The following is a 19315-nucleotide window of genomic DNA, read 5'->3' as shown; positions in this document are numbered from 1 at the left end:
ACAGCGGGTTACTGTTGATTTGCTCTACTATAATACTTGAACTGACTCTTGAATAATCAATATGACATTAGAATATATGTAGATGGTTTTTATTATTACTAACATATGTAGGTCAAAGATTATGGATTTTTTTTTCAAGAAAATGGCTATTCAGAACAGATTTTATGCCTATATGTTTTAGTTCCCATGGAGAACTATTAATTGAAAAATATGTTATATATTCATTCATTCATTTTCTACCGCTTATCACAGGGTGCTGGAGCCTATCCCAGCTATCTTCGGGCGAGAGAGTCGGGGTACACCCTGGACTGGTGGCCAGCCAATGACAGGGCACATATAGACAAACAACCATTCACACTCACATTCATACCTATGGACAATTTGGAGTTGCCATTTAACCTTAGGGAGGAGTTTTTGGGAGGAAACCGGAGTTTTATTAATTTATTATTAAATTGATAAATAAATAAATAAATAATAATAATAATAACATAAATTCAATAAAATATAAATTCATATTAAATTATTATTATTATGTTTTTGGGAGGAAACCGGAGTACCCAGAGTACTCCAGAGATGGCCGAGGGTGGAATTGAACCCTGGTCTCCTAGCTGTGAGGCCTGCATGCTAACCACTCCTTCGCCGTGCAGCCCTCAGTGGTTTCTTGTTGTTCTTGTTCTTGTTGTTATTGTTAGCTAATAGCATCATCATTTCCACGTTTTATTCATTTATTTTCGATGCCGCTTGTCCTCACTCGGTTTGCAGGGAGGACAACCTGGAGCCTATCCCAACTGACATTGGGCAAAAGACAGGGTACTCTGGTCGCCAGCCAATTGCAGGGCACATACAGACAAGCAACCATTTCTTCCATCTTTGCAGATTAAAGAAAATAAAATGTCACCATTCCACACATTGGAGACCCTGCCATAAAGGAATACAGTTCAACAATACATTAAGAAGCAACAATAAGAAAATATTTCTCTTAATTTGCCCAATGCAACTATTTAATTAAGAAACTTCACTAAAGTGAATATTCAATATAACACTGCAATAGCATAATATGTTTTTTTCAAAATTCATATCATCACACAGGATACAATTCAAAGTAAAAAAAAAAGTGAAAATAATGTATAGTAATGTATAGTATAGCAATTATGATGGACACTCCTTTTGATTTTAGCTAAATACTGACCCCTAGTGTCTAATCAGTGTATCGGTACAGTATAGGGGTTTTATACGACCACCTCCATCATTGAAACTGGGGGTGGTGTTCTCTCTCATCTAACCACATCACATTCTCCCAGTCTTGGTGACTGTGGTCCCAAGTCCGACTCACTTGAGATCATGTAATTCAGGACTGGTCAAATCCTAAAACACTCCCATGTCCAAAGACTGATTCCCTGTTGATAGTTTTTGTTTGTAAACAATGCAACAATACAATGTAACACTTATGAACAACAAAAACACAACGATATTTCTGTAAATGAGGAGAACTGAAAAATATTAACCCTTGTATTATGTTGAAAAAAAATTACATTGATTATGTTGCGGGTCATTTTGACCCATACTGTGTAAATCCACTCAAAACAGTCAAAAAATCAGGTGAACCAATAACAACGTTATTTTAAATCATATAAGCATTTAGAAAAGAGACATACAATACATTTTTAATACCAACACTATGTTTAAGAACTATTTAGTTGAAGTTTTTAGTAGAAGTTTTTCCCTCTTCACAAACACTTTTTTCCATTTAACTTGCCCCATTTTCTCAGATTTTCAATGTTCAACAGTTTCAGTGTTCTCCACATGATGGACAGAATGTAACTATACTGCAGATGTAATTCTTGCATTTCACACAAAAGGTACTGTTTTACTGTCCTCTCGGAAGGGACAGACCTGGCATCTTTTCCGTTTCTTTACACCTGTATCCACTTGATCCTGACCTTTTCAACGACAGCTACAGCTGCTGGGGATTGAGGTGGCCTGGCTCACCTCTGGATCTTGGGAGTGACGAGTGCTTTGCCGAGTTCTTCCAGCAAAAGTCGACGTGGGTACAATTTGCCGGCATTCCACTGCTGGTTGATTTCAGTCCACAGGACATAGGCATTGTAAGCAGACACGTCCACAATGTTGTAGAAAATCACCAAGGGCCAACAAGCAGTCTTGCACTGGCAACTGTATGTTGCTGTGACTTTGTCCAGATTGTCAACTCCTCCTTTGGTGGAGTTGTAGTCCAGGATCATTTGTGGCTTCATGTCTTCTCTTGTGCTCAGAGATGCATCTGTGTGCATCGTGCTCATGACAAGAACATTCTTGTTTCTCTTTGGGCAGTATGAAACAACTGTTGCTTTCTCAGGGAAAGCAAATATTGAGGAATGCAGAGGTCTGCCCTGCATCTTCAGAATTTCACTGGGAAGTTCTGGCTTATTTCTTCCGACTGTTCCCAACATAGTCAGCTTTCTCTTTAGAAGTTCATCTTCGAGGTGGTAGGATGTAAAGAAGTTGTCACATGTGATGTTATGACCTTGCAGCCCTTCACTCATCTCCAGCACCACATGCATCTTCTGATTCTTCTCAGATGCTCTTCCAGGTAGCTTTCCTGCGTATACTTGCATATTCCATGCATAGCTAGATTTTGTACAATCTGGATCATCAATAACATTGTCCTCAGTCTCTGGAAGATCCTCTGTCTCTGAAATTTCTTCCTCTGCATCACTATCACAGTTCAATATCTGTGATAAAGTTTCTTCAGCTGTAAACCTTCTGGAGCTCATTTTTGGTGTGCATCTCAAAGAGATGACATGAGAACAGTGACAAGGACAAGGGAGAGAAAGTTCCTCCTCTACACACACCTGGGTCTGAATGGCTCTTCAAAGGCAATCAAAATACAAATAATTGGGCAGTCAAAATAAACTACATCAAAGAGACATGTTTTTTTCTGGATCTGAACAGCTATATACCCACATAAAAGTGTCCGGGTCAAAATGACCCGCAACATCATCTTTGTATACAAACTCAGCACAGACATACCACGACACCTCAGAGTGTCCAAATTTTACACACCAGTTCATGACCCTAGATGAGGAAAAGTCACAAAATTTCATGAAGAAAAAGAAAGGATAACCAGTACTTTGGTCAACTCAAAAACTGAAACGGGTCAAATTGACCCGTAACATAATACAAGGGTTAATAATCGATTCGATATTCATATTCCAGTAGGTATCGATGCTAACAATATTTGGATCGATCCACCCGGCAGGAGATCATTTGTACCACCGTAAAATCAGAACATTACCTCTAAAAACCGCAAGGCGACGCTGTTGACCCAAACATACGCATGAATGCACGACCAGCCATCATACAGGATGATATATTCATTAGGCGTTTCTGCAATGCACAAATACATTTAAATGGCAAGCATGTTTCTCCATTAATGCATCAAACTGATTATACACAAATACTGCAAATAATATATCGCATCGTGTCGTAAATGAGTGTGGCTAATGCACACACGCAATGCATATTTTTTCCCTCCCAGTGGATCGTTCATGTTTACAGATGGTGATTTGCTGTCTACTCCACACTCCCAGCTCATTAGTGCTGCCCCCTTGTCAGTGGGTTGAGTTGCGCATGCGCAGTGGAGGCGGGCTCAGCGTCTACGCCGTGGTTTCGGTTGAGCATTCTTGGCAACGTCTGGCTCCGGGAACAGGCAGTCGAGTGTCGGTCAAGCCGGACGCTTTTCACCATGTATGGGGAGTACATTTGAAAGACATACACGCCCGGGGAGGAAGATTGCAGCTGTTTTCATAAAGGTAGGCGCTCCTTTTATTTTCTTAAACAGTTTTAGCTGGGATATTTTTATGCGGCGAAAAGTGACGAGTATTAACGAGCTAGGCAAACACTGGCGGGGGGAAGCCGAACCGTCCAACTTCAGTCAAAGCCGCTTGTATCATTATTGAGATGTTCCACTTTTAGCGTTTCTACATTCTATGTACTCCACTTTTATACCGGTTCTGTCACTTTGAAGGTTAACATGTCGGTTACTTTTATGAACTGCCCAATAACCACACAGCACAGCCGTCCTGCTCCTTGTGGACGTTCTACGCATGCTCAATGCAAAATACAGATTTCACATTTGTAGTTTTTTTAACACCTGAGTCGCACAATGGCAAAACTACAAGATCCAGACAATGGGAGCTTTGTTTTTGGGGTCAGCTAGCCGGCTAGTTAGCCCTCCTCCTTTCTGCACGAGCTTTGAATGTCGAGTAGTTGGTTCTGCAACCGGAAGTTGCCTTTGGCGTGGGAATTGTTTGGGTTATTCCTGCTCACACGCGTAGTTTGTATGAGTGTGCTCAGTGTTGACACGAATGTAACCCGATTTACCTGGACGCCTGGTGCAACATGTTTAAAATCGCGACTTTGAAGGTGGATTGCTCGCGCTGTTGTGTGTTTTCGTACGTGTTCAAGCACATATGCTAATTAAACGCAAATGTGTATTACCATACTATCATTATCATACAGCACATACTGTATTACATACGGTAATTGATTTTTTTTATTTCGAAAAACACTTATAATTTAATCTTATCCCAAGTCACATTATTATTATAAAAGTCACATTTCACATGATACACAATGTCTCATAGTAGTGTTAATAGGCAGTTAAAATAATAAGTTCAAGCTGACAGAGACATTGTGTAATGTAATATAGTAGCAGAAACCCTTGCAGAAAGCAGTAAAATGCGGTGAGGTGGAGCCTAAAAAGCCATTCCCAAAGTATGTATATGTAAATCTGTCATTGAATTATTTGGATTAGAGGCATGGCTTTGCCCAGCAGTCAGTGTTACAGACTCTGAGAAATAGGAGTTTGAATAGACTGCAATGAAGTATGTAGTGTGTTTTTAGAATCTCCTTTTTTCCAGAAACATTTGCCTCCCAAATAACTAGTTTGGCAATATCCACTGGAAAACACAGTGGGGCGGCATCTTGAGTTCTTACCTAATCCCATTTGAAATTTGACAACCATACCACAAAAATATGTATTTTCCAAACGTGTTCCATTTGGAGACCCCCAGTGATACTTTGTCAGTCTTCACTAACTCCTTGTAACTCCAACAAAACTGCCTGGCAAAAGCCAACCCATTAGCCAACATATTGTTTTTACCCCCCTACAATTCATTGGTCATTAAATGAATAAGTCGTCAGTAAGATTTGATATCATTGGTCTGAGCGGCAAGTGTGTATTTATGGATGTAAGGCTTGTTGTGGACTATTTACATTCACTGGACTGTTGCCAGTGTAACAGGACCTTAAATGTGCATTTGGAATACTGTGAGGCTTCAAAGGTGAGTTTCATGTTTATGTTTGCGATTAGTCTAAGGCAGGGGTGGGCAAACTTTTTGACTCGTGGGCCACGTTGAGTTCACAAAATTGTCCGGGGGCCAGAACATATATTTAATACACACACACTATTTCACGCTTATAATTTGCTTTGATTATTTGTCTATCACTATCAGCTGTATGTTCTGATGTCCCTTTTTTCAGGCGCACTTTAAACATCAGACCACATCAAACTACGAAATTGAATTTTTCAGTTTTGTTGGCGTTTTTATTCTGAATAAGACATCCGATTTGCAAGTCATGTCTTGAACCAGTCATGATGTGCTATATGTATCACTATATTGACAGTTACTATGGTACCCATTATGTCATTGTATGGTCATGTCACCTTGTACTTCGGTACGGGACAAAAAATAAAAAAAAACAACTGTATTACGGAAAGCAGGAGGTGAACAAATGTAACAGTTACTGATTGCAAAAGTACCAGATGGAGGGGTAGGATTTAATAAGCTTTGCTTCTTCCTACTCTTTTTGGACATGTGGAACTGTGAACTGTTATAATTAAACCATATAATTAAATCCCAAGTCAAATAGAATTACCATTACCATGTTGCCAGCTTGTATGTTAGAAGTTGAAACACTTGGACTGGACCAATGACATGATAGTGGACTTGAAGTGAAGACGCCGAGCGACTTTAACTTAAACACCACCCAGCTGCTAAAGAGGGCTCAGCAGTGGGTGTAGTTCCCGAGGAAGCTGAGGGAGTTTGGCATGTCACCCAAGATCCTCAACAACTTCAACAGCTGTGTGGTACGGCAGCTCCACTCCAATGGACCGCAAACGCCTCCAGAGAGTGGAGACGACTGCTGAGAAAATCACCACCACTGTCCTCTCTTCAGGTCATCTAGCAGCGCAGAGTCCACTGGAGAGCTGCTTCCATCTTCAAAGATCTCCATCCACCTCCAGCACGGAATGTTCTTCCTCTTTCCTCTATAGCTGTGTCACTACGCCTACTTGATCCATTTCCAGCGCTTCAGCGAGTGCTTGATGTGCACCAAAAGGCTCGGGGCAGTTCCCGAGCGTGAGCAACCATAACTCTCAATTCTCTTTGTCGAGCTATTTAGCTACTGGTGTCGGAGTAAACAATGGCGACTAATTTGACATCCACATAGGACGTAAAGCCGACCAATCTCTGAATTTTTTTTTTGGGGGTGGGGTGGGGGTACACCTCAAGCTCTGTTAGAGGGTTTGGAGGGGGTGGAGCCTTACCCTGGCTACGTGACACTGGTACAAAATTCCAGCTTTATGCACAGGCTGAAGATACTGAAGTCTGAAGTTAAGGACTTGCGGAGGACTAGGGCTGGGTTAAACGATTATTTCTGTAATCGATTAATCTAGAAAATAGTTTTTCGATGCATCGATTAATCCCTGAAAGTCCCTTATTAGTCCCTAAAAACATAAACCACATACACATGCACAGGTTAATAAATATATTCATTCATTTTCTACCGCTTTTTCTCACGACACAGCACTAGTTGGTGAGCTGTTGAGTTGGACCGAACGTGAACATGACACGACAGACACGACTGACCACGACACGATCACAGGCTAACGACCAATTGACCGAAATGAACGGCTATTTTTACTGAATGAAGCAGAATGATCCTGTTCACTGAAATGAACGCTTTTGCCCACCACTAATTCTGAGTGAAGGCGCATCGACATGCAGTTTTTGTGTCGACGTATTTTTTGTGCCGATGTCATCGATGACGTTGACACGTCGTCCCAGCCCTACGGAGGACCTAATTTTTTTTCCACTCAGCTATCAGACCTTTTAAACGGACTCACCTGCACACAGACTTACTACATTAGCACTAATTGCCATATTTATATATTAGAGCTGCTATTTGCACACTGCTCATTGAAGCACCTTTTACTACTGCATATACTGTGTACTTTGCACACAAATGTACATAGTCTATATCCATGCACTGTTCCTGTTATTTATATGCATTTGATGTCATATTGTTTTATCTTAACACAGACAAAATGACTTACATTAACAACAGTAATGGTACAAAATGTCTTTAGAATCGCTTAAGGACGTATAGAATTTGTAGGAGCAACATGGAAATACTAATCAACACGACCGCTCTCAGTTACACCGTTGATGGTAACAAGACCCGAAGCAGCTAAATGGAATTCATCTATCATTAATGTTAATGTCATAACCCCACCTGCACTTGTCCTCGCTATGACACGGCGGTGATGGAGTGGTCGATGAAGACGTCTTGTTTCTATTTCTAAAATATAAAGACCCAATGCGGTCACACAGCACTGTATACGACGGCACAATCCTACAGATGTCGCAAGTGTTGAGGGAGTGTCCAATACGCATGCCGACTGCAGGAATGTCCGCCAGAGCTGTAAAATCGAATGTTTATTTCTCTTACCATAAGCCATTCAGAGAATTTGGCAGTACCTCCAGCCGGGCCTCACGAACCACAGACCACACGTAACCACACCGCACCAGCCCGGGACATCCTTGCATCTTCACCTCCCAGGATTGTCCGAGCCCAGCCACCTGGACAGCTCTTGCAAAAATGAAATAATTTATACACCATCTCAGGGAAGCTCATCTGCATACTCTTCGTCCTCATCGCAATCTCGACCTGATGTCACACTCGATGGCGTCTGGCACTTTTAGAGAGAGGAATCTCGGTTATCAGTCACTGTACGGTGCAGATGGCAGACTGCGTGTTGTGTCGTGGTGTGGGTGAGCAGTTTGCTGTCAGCATTGCGGATTGCGTGGCCCGTGGTGATATCGGGTTATGTTATGAGCAGGCGTATGTTATGTACAAGAAACACCTATGTTGTGTTGATGGCATTTTGAATGCACAGAGATACCGTGACGAGATCCTGTAGTCGCTTGTCATGGCATCCGTTCATCGGCACATGTTGCGGCATGATACCTACCGCACGACCCCACGATGCACACAAAATAGGGTTTGTGGTGTATAGAAAAACATTTAGATCTGCGTTCAGAGTGCATTTATGCTTGCTGACTGTGTATACACACACACTTCATCTTTAACCTTACTCTTGTGTTAGCCTTCTGGTATCATCTCTTATGTTAACGGGTCGGTTTTGACCCATGTATTGAATCAGCTATAAAATACACTAAAAACAATAAGTTACCATCAAATTTGCTTCTTATCTTTTGGTTACCTTCTTAGGCTTCCTTATCCATGAAAATATTGGTTTTAATACTTTTGGTGTAGGCATTTTTTTGTCACTGTACCAAAAATGGTAAAATTAACCTCAAAAGAATCATATCAATAAATTGAAGGTTCTTTTGTTACCTGGCTTTTACTGAGGGATATAGAACATATCTCTTAAATCAATTAGTTTTATTTATTTTCTCATTTTAGTATTAATCACTAAAGAAACATTTATGGTGTTCGGGTAAATTTTGTCAAGAGAAGGTAGAAAAAGTTACTGTTTTCAGCAACAAAATGAGAATCCCCTGAAGCTTACATGATGAGAAGAGGAGCTGGTTGCTAATTGTACACTTATGATTTCAGTTTTGGCTCAAAATATTGCTTTATAGTCATATTATTATAACAGGGTCGAAACCGACCCTAACAATACAGTGGACATAATTTCAACTCGACCGTTTTAAAATTTAGTAAAAATTATTTTTTTGGTTTTATTTTGTTGAAATAGAGTTTCCTGACGAAGTCAAAAACAAAATAAACATTTGTTATGTGATTCTTTTTATGCATTCAAATGTAAAACGGGTCGGTGCTGACCCTAACACAAGAGGAGGGTTGAAAGATCAATATGTAAAGATCCACAGATTACTTCATGAAATTGACAGCAATTCTTGCATAATGACTTGGCTGTTTTAATTTGAGCTGTCCATAATGACCTATGACAATTTAGCAGTAGAGACAAATAGCAGTAAAGTGTGCTCCATCAGTCTAATGTGAACAAGTTGCACCATTAGACCGGAGTGCCCTTGTTCACTCCAAGGTAAAATAGCATTAGGCCATTAACAGTATTGCCGTAGCCTGTCCCGCACTCTGTGTGATGTATTTGTCTCCCCCGAGGGTCCTGTCCGTAAGTCAGCATGCTTGGCTGTGTCAACAGGTCAGTGATTTACTGACGGAGGAGTACTCCACCTTGCTTTGAGACGGTCGCCTTTGCAGCTATAAAACACCGGCCAAGCAGTGTAATTCATCTGTCGAGCTTTCTCAATCCATTTGCAGGTGAAAATTCGCTCAAGGTGTTTTTTTTTCTCCTCATCCGTCTCCTACGCAGTGAGGGGGAGGATTCAGAATATCACACTTCTCCATGTTAATGTCCTCAGCAGCCTGACCGTGCACCCTTTCTACCGTATTACTAATATTAAAAAAAAAAAACATGGCCTCTGGTTGCAGCTTGCTGGTGGATGTGAAACTAAATGGCTCTACCAGACACAACTAAATCCCTCTTCCTTTGACTTCTCTGCACCGGTTCTGTTTGACTGGGGTAAATATAGCCTGTTGGTTCTCGCTAGAGGATAAACACAGATGTTGAGGCGGCATTTCTTGCCACAGGTTGGCCCCCGCGTCCTCCCACTGGTCAACTGTGGCCGCAGAGGGCGAGCCATCCATCCTTCTACAAAAAAAAAAACTTCAAACACAAACCAGACTTTTGACTGAAATATGGGGTAAATGTCCAATGGTTTGAGGGCTTTTTGACTCCCAGACAACGGCTTATTTATTTATTCAGGCTGCTTTATTTTGTATGGGTGTCCATTTAGCTGCGAAATCTGTGGAAATTTGCTTAATTTACTTACATAAGGTGACTGTACATGTTTGTATATTTCCCAGGTATACCATTTGAGTGTTAAGTTGCTGTGTGATGAGTTTAATGTTATTTGAAAGATGACACTGTGGGTTTTATACAGTATAATGACGTCCTGCGATTTCCAGTGTGTTGTTGTGAGTGCATTGACAGCTTGTGATTGGCTGCTGCCAAAAAAAAGAGCTGACTGGCTAGCGGCACAATAATATGTTTCGACTTAATCCATTGGACTCTTTTTGCAGTTCATTCATTCATTTTCTACCGCTTTTTCTTCTCTAGGGTCGCTTGCCGTGCTGGAGCCTATCCCAGCTGTCTTCAGGCGAGAGGCAGGGTACACCCTGGGACTGGTCGCCAGCCAATCACAGGGCACATATAGACAAACAACCATTCACACTCACATTCATACCTATGGACAATTTGGAGTCGCCAATTAACCTAGCATGTTTTTGGAATGTGGGAGGAAACCGGAGTACCCGGAGAAAACCCACGCATGCATGGGGAGAACATGCAAACTCCACACAGAGATAGCCGAGGGTGGAATTGAACCCTTGTCTCCTAGCTGTGAGGTCTGCGCGCTAACCACTCGACCACCGCGCCTCCCTCTTTTTGCAGTTAGTTTTTGCAATGTTACTGTTTGTACTCTGCTTAAATTACGCTGCAAAATATACATTTTTTTTTTCATGAGAAATGCACAGCGAATCTTGTATTGAGAGCTACCCTGAGAGCGGGAGCCTGTCCCAGTTGACCTTGGATGAGAGGAGGGGAACACCAACGGCAAGGCACATATAGACAAATTCCAAGTCTTTAATTAAAATATATAACAGTAACATGCAAGTTTTTGGGGAGAAAGCAGTAGTAGCCGGAGAAAACCCTTACACGCACATGGAGAACACACTAACTCTAGCTTGAGTCAGGCCTTACCCCCCCCCCCCCGGAGCGACGGTGACGACAGGTGGTATGTGTATGTGTGTGGGGAGAGCTTTGTCATGTGTCGTACACTTGACACTGGGGCAGAAATGTTCTGCAAGAACGAAATCCTGCATGACGGGATAAAGAACTCAGGCTCATTCGGCCTCCATCTGTTTTTTAAAGGTGAGAATTAACCTCATGTGCCCTCCCAACACACGTTGACACACACACAAACTTGACCATCTCACACCTGCTGTGTCAAAAACTAAGTCCTTTTTGCAGACCATGCATTTGTTATCCACCAAAATACTGGCAAAAACCCTGAGACGACAAAGTCAGGTTTCATATTTCTGTTATTCTGACACATGCATACGCAAATGCCGTATTTATGATGAAATCTGATAATGATGTAATGCAGGTAAAAAATGTTGTTTATTGCTGCAAAGCAATAAAACCCCTTTTTAATAGTCCCCTTGTGAAATAGCATCCGTGTGTTCCTGTTGGAGAACAAGCTGTTTTCGCGTGCGTTGGGAGGATGCAGAAGTGTGTGTGTGTGTGTGTGTGTGTGTGTCTGTGAGATGACTGTCTGCATGTGAATCGGAGTCAAGCAGAGCAATGTCTTTAGATTGCGGAGATAACTCACAAACGGTTCACCGGATGTGAGTAAAACACAGAAAAATGTCTTTGGTCTCTAGCGTGCAGCTGATATCTCACTCAAATTTCTTGGCATCTTTCTGGATTCGCTCAACTTGGTTTCAAGAGAAGAGGCTTAACTTGCTTTCAGTCAAAGATAATGCTGGAAGAAGGGCGCAGTATCAAGATACCGTTGAGTTCTCAAGTTCAGTGTGTGTGTTTTTACTCATCTGTCTGTCTTTTGGTTTTGCTGTGATGGCTTTTGGGTTTGTTAAACTGTACACATGTACATCTGTGTTTGTCTGCCTCATTGTGAAACGTTTACAAAGTACTTTACCCTGATTCTGTTGTGGTTGTGTGGGGCGGGGGGGGGGGGGTGCATGCAGAGAGAGGCATGCACACAGATCAGATCTTCAGTCACGACTGCTCACTGAGGAGCCATTGTCTTCATGCTCATGCAGTCATTCCACAAATTCTTCCTTTTCCACTTTTCATGTTGCGTATTTTCCTTCCATACCTTGTCATTTGCAGATCAGATTTGTTACTATGATGGAGGCAATGTTTCCTCGTGGTTGAAGCACGCAAGGAGTACTGTATGGGCATGTCGCTGTGCGTTTGATACCTGGGTCTTCGGTGACGACTTAACAGACTTAATCAATCTCTGAACACTACCAAGTGGTTAGCGCGCAGGCCTCACAGCTAGGAGACCCGAGTTCAATTCCACCCTCGGCCATCTGTGTGTGGAGTTAGCATTTTCTTCGGGGACTCCGGTTTAATCCCACATTCCAAAAACATGCTAGGTTAATTGGCGACTCCAAATTGTCCATAGGTATGAATATGAGTGTGAATGGTTGTTTGTCTATATGTGCCCTGTGATTGGCTGGCCACCAGTACAGGGTGTACCCCGCCTCTCGCCCGAAGACAGCTGGGATAGGCTCCATCATCTGCCGCCCCCTCCTGAGGATCAGTGGTAGAAAATGAATGAATGAATATGACCATCCAATGACATAATGGGTACCATAGTAAGTGTCAATATAGTGATATAAATAGCACATCATGACTGGTTCAAGACTCTTCATCCTTGTATTTAGCAAACATCAACTGCTTGTATTGTTTCTTGAATTGGCTCATCGTTGTGCATTGTTTGTGCAATATTTGCCTGCATATTGTAATGTTGTCAGCCTCTCCATCGGACGAGGCAATGCAACAGTTGAGAAAATAAGGTTTGGGTATTACAGCATTATGTCGTAGTTATAGCGGGAGAAAACGAGACGGATAAGCCGATCACTTGAGAGAGTGAAAAAGCGGCAGAATCGGACACAAAGCACCAGGACCATCACAGCTCATGTGATACCTTTTCCACTTACTCCCTCTCACGGTCTTTTTTTGTCTTTGTGTGTTTTACCCACGACCTCTACAGCCACATTGTGATTAGATAACTGTCTGCGTTAGATGAATAACCAAAAGAAACAAGAAGAAGACAAAAAAAAGTAGGGAATACAAAGCAATGTAAATGTGATACAATCTAGTGATGGGCGCGCTTCTCAGAGGGAGGATCGAATGTGTAATTTGGATGGAAATACACCTGCCTATTGTGTGTTTTTGTCTCTGGAGGTGCTGTGTATGCAGGGTCAGTTTCCTCAATGTGATTAATGAAAAGGCAAAAGGGAGAAAACGGTCTATCCTTAATAATACCGCCTCCCTTTTTTGCAGTCACATAACCTTGGCAGTACAACATACTGTACATATAGGGGTGCCAAAAGTGGGCTTTTTTTTGTAGTTCCCACGTCTGAGTCTGACAGGAATGTTGGCAGGCCCATGGGAATCCTCCAGGTTGCTTTTTTTTTGTTTTGTTTCAATCCGTTTTGGATCATTGCACCTTTTCCTCCTCATGTTCACTCAACTTCAGTACCTTTTTTTAAGGCCACATTTGCAGTCCATCAAAAGCTTTCCCGCCTGCAAAACAAGTAGACCAGTGTCTGCCTCGCACACGTGCAGCCCAGTGTGGGTGTACATGCACACATGGCTGTGCAACCACACCCTGGACACGCTGTAAAAATTCAAACAGCCAGAGAAGGAGAGAGGACCTCTGGGTGGATTTAGCTTGTTGTGACAGCACCGTTGCAACTGGCCGTGGCCTGAGAGAGCGAGAGAGAGAGGGCGAGCGAGATGACAGAGATCCAGCGGTGCAGCTGCTCAGAAGAGACCCATCTTTTACTTGGCTGTTATTACTGGCCAAATTCCTTCTTCTACAAAGATGCCTGTCGAGATGCCTGGGATAGTTTTGAGGGGCTGAGATCTTTCTCATGCAACTAACTCCTTCTCACCTTCTTTCTGTGAATGATAGTGACACCTCATGATCAACAAGCATGAGTCAGTATTGACCTGTATTTTTTATATCAACAAGCTTGTAGGATTTCACTCAGTGACCTTATGTTTATTGAGCTGCCGTGTGCATAACCGTAGTTAAAAATAAAACACACCTTGCTCATGTGATCCTCTCTCAGATGAGACAAAACCTCTCTTATAGTATCTTCTGAATAGATTGTATTCATGTGAGAGACACCACTTGTATTCCATTTCTGCAGAAACATGATACATACACAACGATGAGCCAATTCAAGAAACAATACAAGCAGTTGATGTTTGCTAAATACAAGGATGAAGAGTCTTGAACCAGTCATGATGTGCTATATATATCACTATATTGACACTTACTATGGTACCCATTATGTCACTGTATGGTCATATCACCTCGTACTTCGGTACGAGGTACATTATTTAAAAAAAACTTAAACTGTATTCTGGAAAGCAGGAAGTGAACAAATGTAACAGTTACTGATTGTAAAAGTACCAGATGGAGGGGTAGGATTTAATAAGCTTTGCTTCTTCCTACTTCTTTTGGACTCTTGGACTGATTATGTGATGCATTCAATTGTAATCTGATGCATGTTCAAATGAAATTAAACCTCATACACCTCATACTTCGATACGTGACAAAAAATAAAATACATAAATAAATAAAACAAAAAAAAACAAACTATATTAGGAAAGCAGGAAGTGAACAAATATAACAGTTACTGATTGTAAAAGTCAACTTTATTTTCAAGCACGTATATTTCATACACTTGGCGTTTCAAAGCAGGTGGCCATATTTCAATTAAGTTTAACTATTAGAGGCTAATTAAAATTTGAAAACGTACCCTTCTTGCAGTGTGGGAGGGGTACCGCGACTGAGTGTGTTGCAGGGTCCTCCGGCAACACAAAAGCTGCCCGGCGGATGCCTGTCTGTAAATCATGCGGCGGAAAAATACATCGGTGAACCCACACGCGTATCGTCCGATACTGATTCAAGTAAAGAACGCAAATATCGACCCGATATATCGGCCGGCCGATCCTTACTCTGGTGTTCTGGACAGGATTTAAATAATAGGCGAGAAATGTAAATGCACATGATATTATAAGTCAATTTTCTGGTTTTTATCTTTTCTTGCAAGAATCACCATTGACGTCCAGCACCTGGAATCTCACTCGCACGTCATTCATTTACTTGTTTATCAGCGTTACTCGCAGTGCTTTTTGTCTCTTTTCTCACAATGTCAGTTTGTATAAAGCACCGGCTTTCAGCTCCCATCTCAGTGGTCCCACTGTACTCTGTTTACTCTGACTTGGCTGGCAAACAGCGCCTTGTCTCTTTTTTGGGGGGGCTCCTGGGACCGTGCTGGAGCAGAGCACCGCGACGAGACTCCAGTTTCATCGCCACATTATGGTAATCCTGTGTCTATCCGCTGTCTGTCACTTGTTAAGCACACACATGATAGAAAATAGTGACCCCATAATAGGAGTGCTTGGAACTCTTAATTTGGTAGATTTCAAGATTGAAAATTGCTTGAATGTTGGAATGTCGGAAAAATGAGGACAGCCCGCGGGATGACTTTAAGCTAACTTTTTTTAAACTGCGTCAAACAAAAGTCTCCAAATGTGCCAGATTGGGCCAATCCGATTGTCGTATCACGTTTGCAACTCTGTGGCACACAACAACATGCGACATGAAGTGGATCAGAAGCCACAAACTGTGGATCGGGACATCCCTAGTTTTAATCAATAAGTCAGATTGACTTATTAATTGATTACTCAGACAACAAAACACCCGCTGTAACTGTTTGGTTTTCAAGGGTCCTTGGTCAGTCACATGGTAACGGAGGTGTGATGGGAGCCTTACGTACCCCAAGGGCAAGAAATCAGCCCATGTGATTTGGAGTCACTATGCTCTCTGTGTCTTTCTATTCATTCCAACCGGGACCTGAAAACTGTTCCTCTTGGCTGGTGTTGGCAGACAGAGGAAGGAGACGTGAGGCGATTATCAGACTTGGGGTCCGCTTTAACCCACTTAGCACATCATCTCAAAGTCTCCCGCCAAAACGGTGAGATTAGTGCCTTTTAATCCTCCTCCCCGAGTGAGCTGATAGGTTGTTACTTGCGGCTGCCCCCACTGTATTCTGGAAATGCCGTCCAGTGTATGTAACTTTTTCTCTATCTCCATTGTGGATGTCCTCATCTTCCAATGAATGACTTGAGAGATGTGCGTGAACTGAAGGCAATTTCCTGTCCATAAACACATCACAGAAGTCCTGCTGGTGTTTGAAGTGAGCATTCTAGCATTCACAACTAGGCATGTTTACTTGCACCCTTCTTTTTTTGACTGTGCACACCCCGAGGGTCTCGCTGTAGCAAAACTTCAGCAAGTTCATTTCCCCCGCATTCTAAGGCCAGTGTCACACACACACACGCCTTTGTTCCCCTAAATTATTCAGGGTTCCCTCCTTTTAATAAAACACACTCATGGGAGCCACGTTCCTTACATTCTTTTAAGTGGTGTATTTTTTTTTCTTCCTCACTTGGACTGATGAGTTGCACATAAAACTGTAGACCGCATCATATTTTCAATATGCATGAAGGGAAAGAGGAAAGAAGAGGAACAATTTGAAGGGAAGTGTTGGTTTTCATTGCAGAAACAAGCAATACACATGATGTCATGTTGATTTTTGAAGAGGAAATGTACAAGTAAAACAAGTGATTATACATGTACAACAAAGCTTTTATGTATGTTCCACCATTCTTGTTTTGGCTTTTGACATTTTTGGTAATGGTTTTATTTCATTTGAACATGCATCAGATTACAATTGAATGCATCACATAATCAGTTCACAGTTCCACATGTCCAAAAGGAGTAGGAAGAAGCAAAGCTTATTAAATCCTACCCCTCCATCTGGTACTTTTACAATCAGTAACTGTTACATTTGTTCACTTCCTGCTTTCCTAATATAGTTTAAGGTTTTTTTTATTTATTTATTTTTTGTCACGTACCGAAGTACGAGGTGATATGACCATACAATGACATAATGGGTACCATAGTAAGTGTCAATATAGTGATATATATAGCACATCATGACTGGTTCAAGACTCTTCATCCTTGTATTTAGCAAACATCAACTGCTTGTATTGTTTCTTGAATTGGCTCATCGTTGTGCATTGTTTGAGTTCCTTACTCAATCCATTCCATAGTTTGATTCCACATACTGAAATGCTATGGCTTTTTAACGTAGTCCTAGCATATACGTGTTTCAAATGTAGTTCTTCCCTGAGATCATATTTCTCCTCTCTTGTAGAGAAGTATTGGATGACATTTTTAGGTAATTGGTTATTTTTAGCCTTATGTTTTGAAGATGAACTATATCAGCAAGTTTAAGTATTTGTGATTTTAGAAATAAGGAGTTAGTATGTTCTCTGTAGGCGGCATTATGAATTATCCTTACTGACCTTTTTTGCAGTACATTTAGCTACCATTTTCAGCATTTACATGGGAAGGAGCGGTATAGCTTGGTGGTGGCCATTTTTCGAAAGTTGGCATTTTTAGGTTCTAAAACGGTAAACCGTTTGAATCACATCTCAACATTTGGTGAGCCTTGACGCGAGTAATACGTCGATCGACAACAGCGCGGCCATACAAGGCAGCTAACACCGGTGTCATTGAAGCCCAGTTCTGACTGCGAGGAATAGCGCCGGACGTGACAAAGTATTCCACGTAGTGTCCGTGATGGACCTCTTTTTTTTTCCTCATATCACAGGGACGGTACGGCAAACAACTTAAGTGGTTATGAAACTGACTTTTTATACTGTGGCGTACATAACTGGTAACTGTAACTGGTAACCGGCCCATGCCTACACTACAGTATTACAGTAACGGTTGGCCTGGATGATGACCATCTAGTTTTTTTTTGTTTTTAATACAACCCACTTTCAGACCCGCCTAATCAGGTTTTCTTTAAAAACTAGTGGAGTGCATTAGGCGTGGCAAAGACCTCTCGCCCCACTGTCTCTCAGTGGGTGGAACCTTATAATGATTTGCACCTATTGTGCATCCATGTGTAAAGCTTCTATTCAATAGCGGGGGGGTTTGCTTGAGCAGCAACCCTGTCATTGTACGTTTATGTCTGCACTGCCCCCCCCCCCCCCCCTTCTAATCCTAACACAGCACAGTCATGGCAGAATTGGGGTCAGCCACGCTTGCCTCCTTTGCAGTCCAACCCTTAAAGTATTGCTCTCTAACCACAACAGATGTGTTCTTTTACATCTCCTTGTTGAAATTACTCACCGATATTCATCTCTTAAGCGCTCATATTATTCCTCCATGCTTCAAATATTTGCCTTGGCTACCTCCCCTGTGTCTGTTAGTGAAATAGGACGTTAATATTTATGATGAGCAAAGGCTAATTCTAGCTCTTAAAGGGGGGGGGGGTGCGTCTGGAAGGGTAGTGCCGGATTGGGATGATGAGCAAATATAATATGGTTCTTTCTTTCTATGAACAGTAGTTAACTGATTCTCAGATACACGTGTGCAGCCATGATGACCTGCGCCATTATTGCGAGACTATTGTGAACAGGTCTGGCAGCCTGTAAACCTACATACTGTTTCTTTTACGACCAGTTGAACATGTGTACCCTCACTGGTGTGGAACTGGAGACGTTGTGCAAATCCAACCTTGTCGTAGGCAAATTTTTTGCTTGGAAAACCAGAACTAAATGTGTGTTGACTTTTCAGGACAATGAGTCGTGTAATGCTGTTGGTTTATACATGCTGCACGTCGTTCCTCCTTGTTTGCCCAAGGAAGGCCGTTGGAAAGGGGGAATAAAAGTACTTCCCATTCTAACTGTCGTAACGGGCAAACTGTCAGACAATGTAGCCTGGCATGGCTTGTACTGGCTCGGTAAGGTTGTTGTGGGCAATTGGGTAGGTGAAGGACATAGTGGACATAGTCTTGATCAGGGGTTCCAAAACTTTACCAACTCAGGGCCCACCTGAAAATCTAAAAAAATGTCAGCGGCCCACCTTTGTCCTATAAACAGTACATAGACTAAATGCTGCGTTCTCAGAGATTATCATTAGTATTATCAAGATTCAGGATTGAAATGAAAGCAGGGGGATAAAGGAAGCCCAAACTTTTAATCTAATTAATTCTCATACTTTTCATAACTGCATTCAAGACTGACATGATGACCAGAGAGCTACGTTCCAATCATAAA

At 41.9% G+C, this 19315-nt stretch overlaps 1 protein-coding gene across 2 annotated transcripts in view; it reads left to right on the top strand.

Annotated features, from left to right (window-relative positions):
- Nucleotides 1-3644: 3644 nt before the first annotated feature.
- Nucleotides 3645-19315, top strand: part of sipa1l3 (signal-induced proliferation-associated 1 like 3) — a 62703-nt gene continuing 47032 nt past the window's right edge. For both annotated transcript variants that reach the window (XM_058079311.1, XM_058079308.1), the window contains exon 1: nucleotides 3645-3809. The gene's annotated coding sequence lies outside the window, so the exon portion shown is untranslated. The remainder of the gene's footprint in view (nucleotides 3810-19315) is intronic.

This window comes from Doryrhamphus excisus, chromosome 8 (genome assembly GCF_030265055.1).
Source record: "Doryrhamphus excisus isolate RoL2022-K1 chromosome 8, RoL_Dexc_1.0, whole genome shotgun sequence".
In the NCBI taxonomy this organism is placed as follows: domain Eukaryota; kingdom Metazoa; phylum Chordata; class Actinopteri; order Syngnathiformes; family Syngnathidae; genus Doryrhamphus; species Doryrhamphus excisus.
The sequence above is the reverse complement of the archived record's forward strand: the minus strand, read 5'-3'. Positions and strand labels throughout refer to the sequence as shown.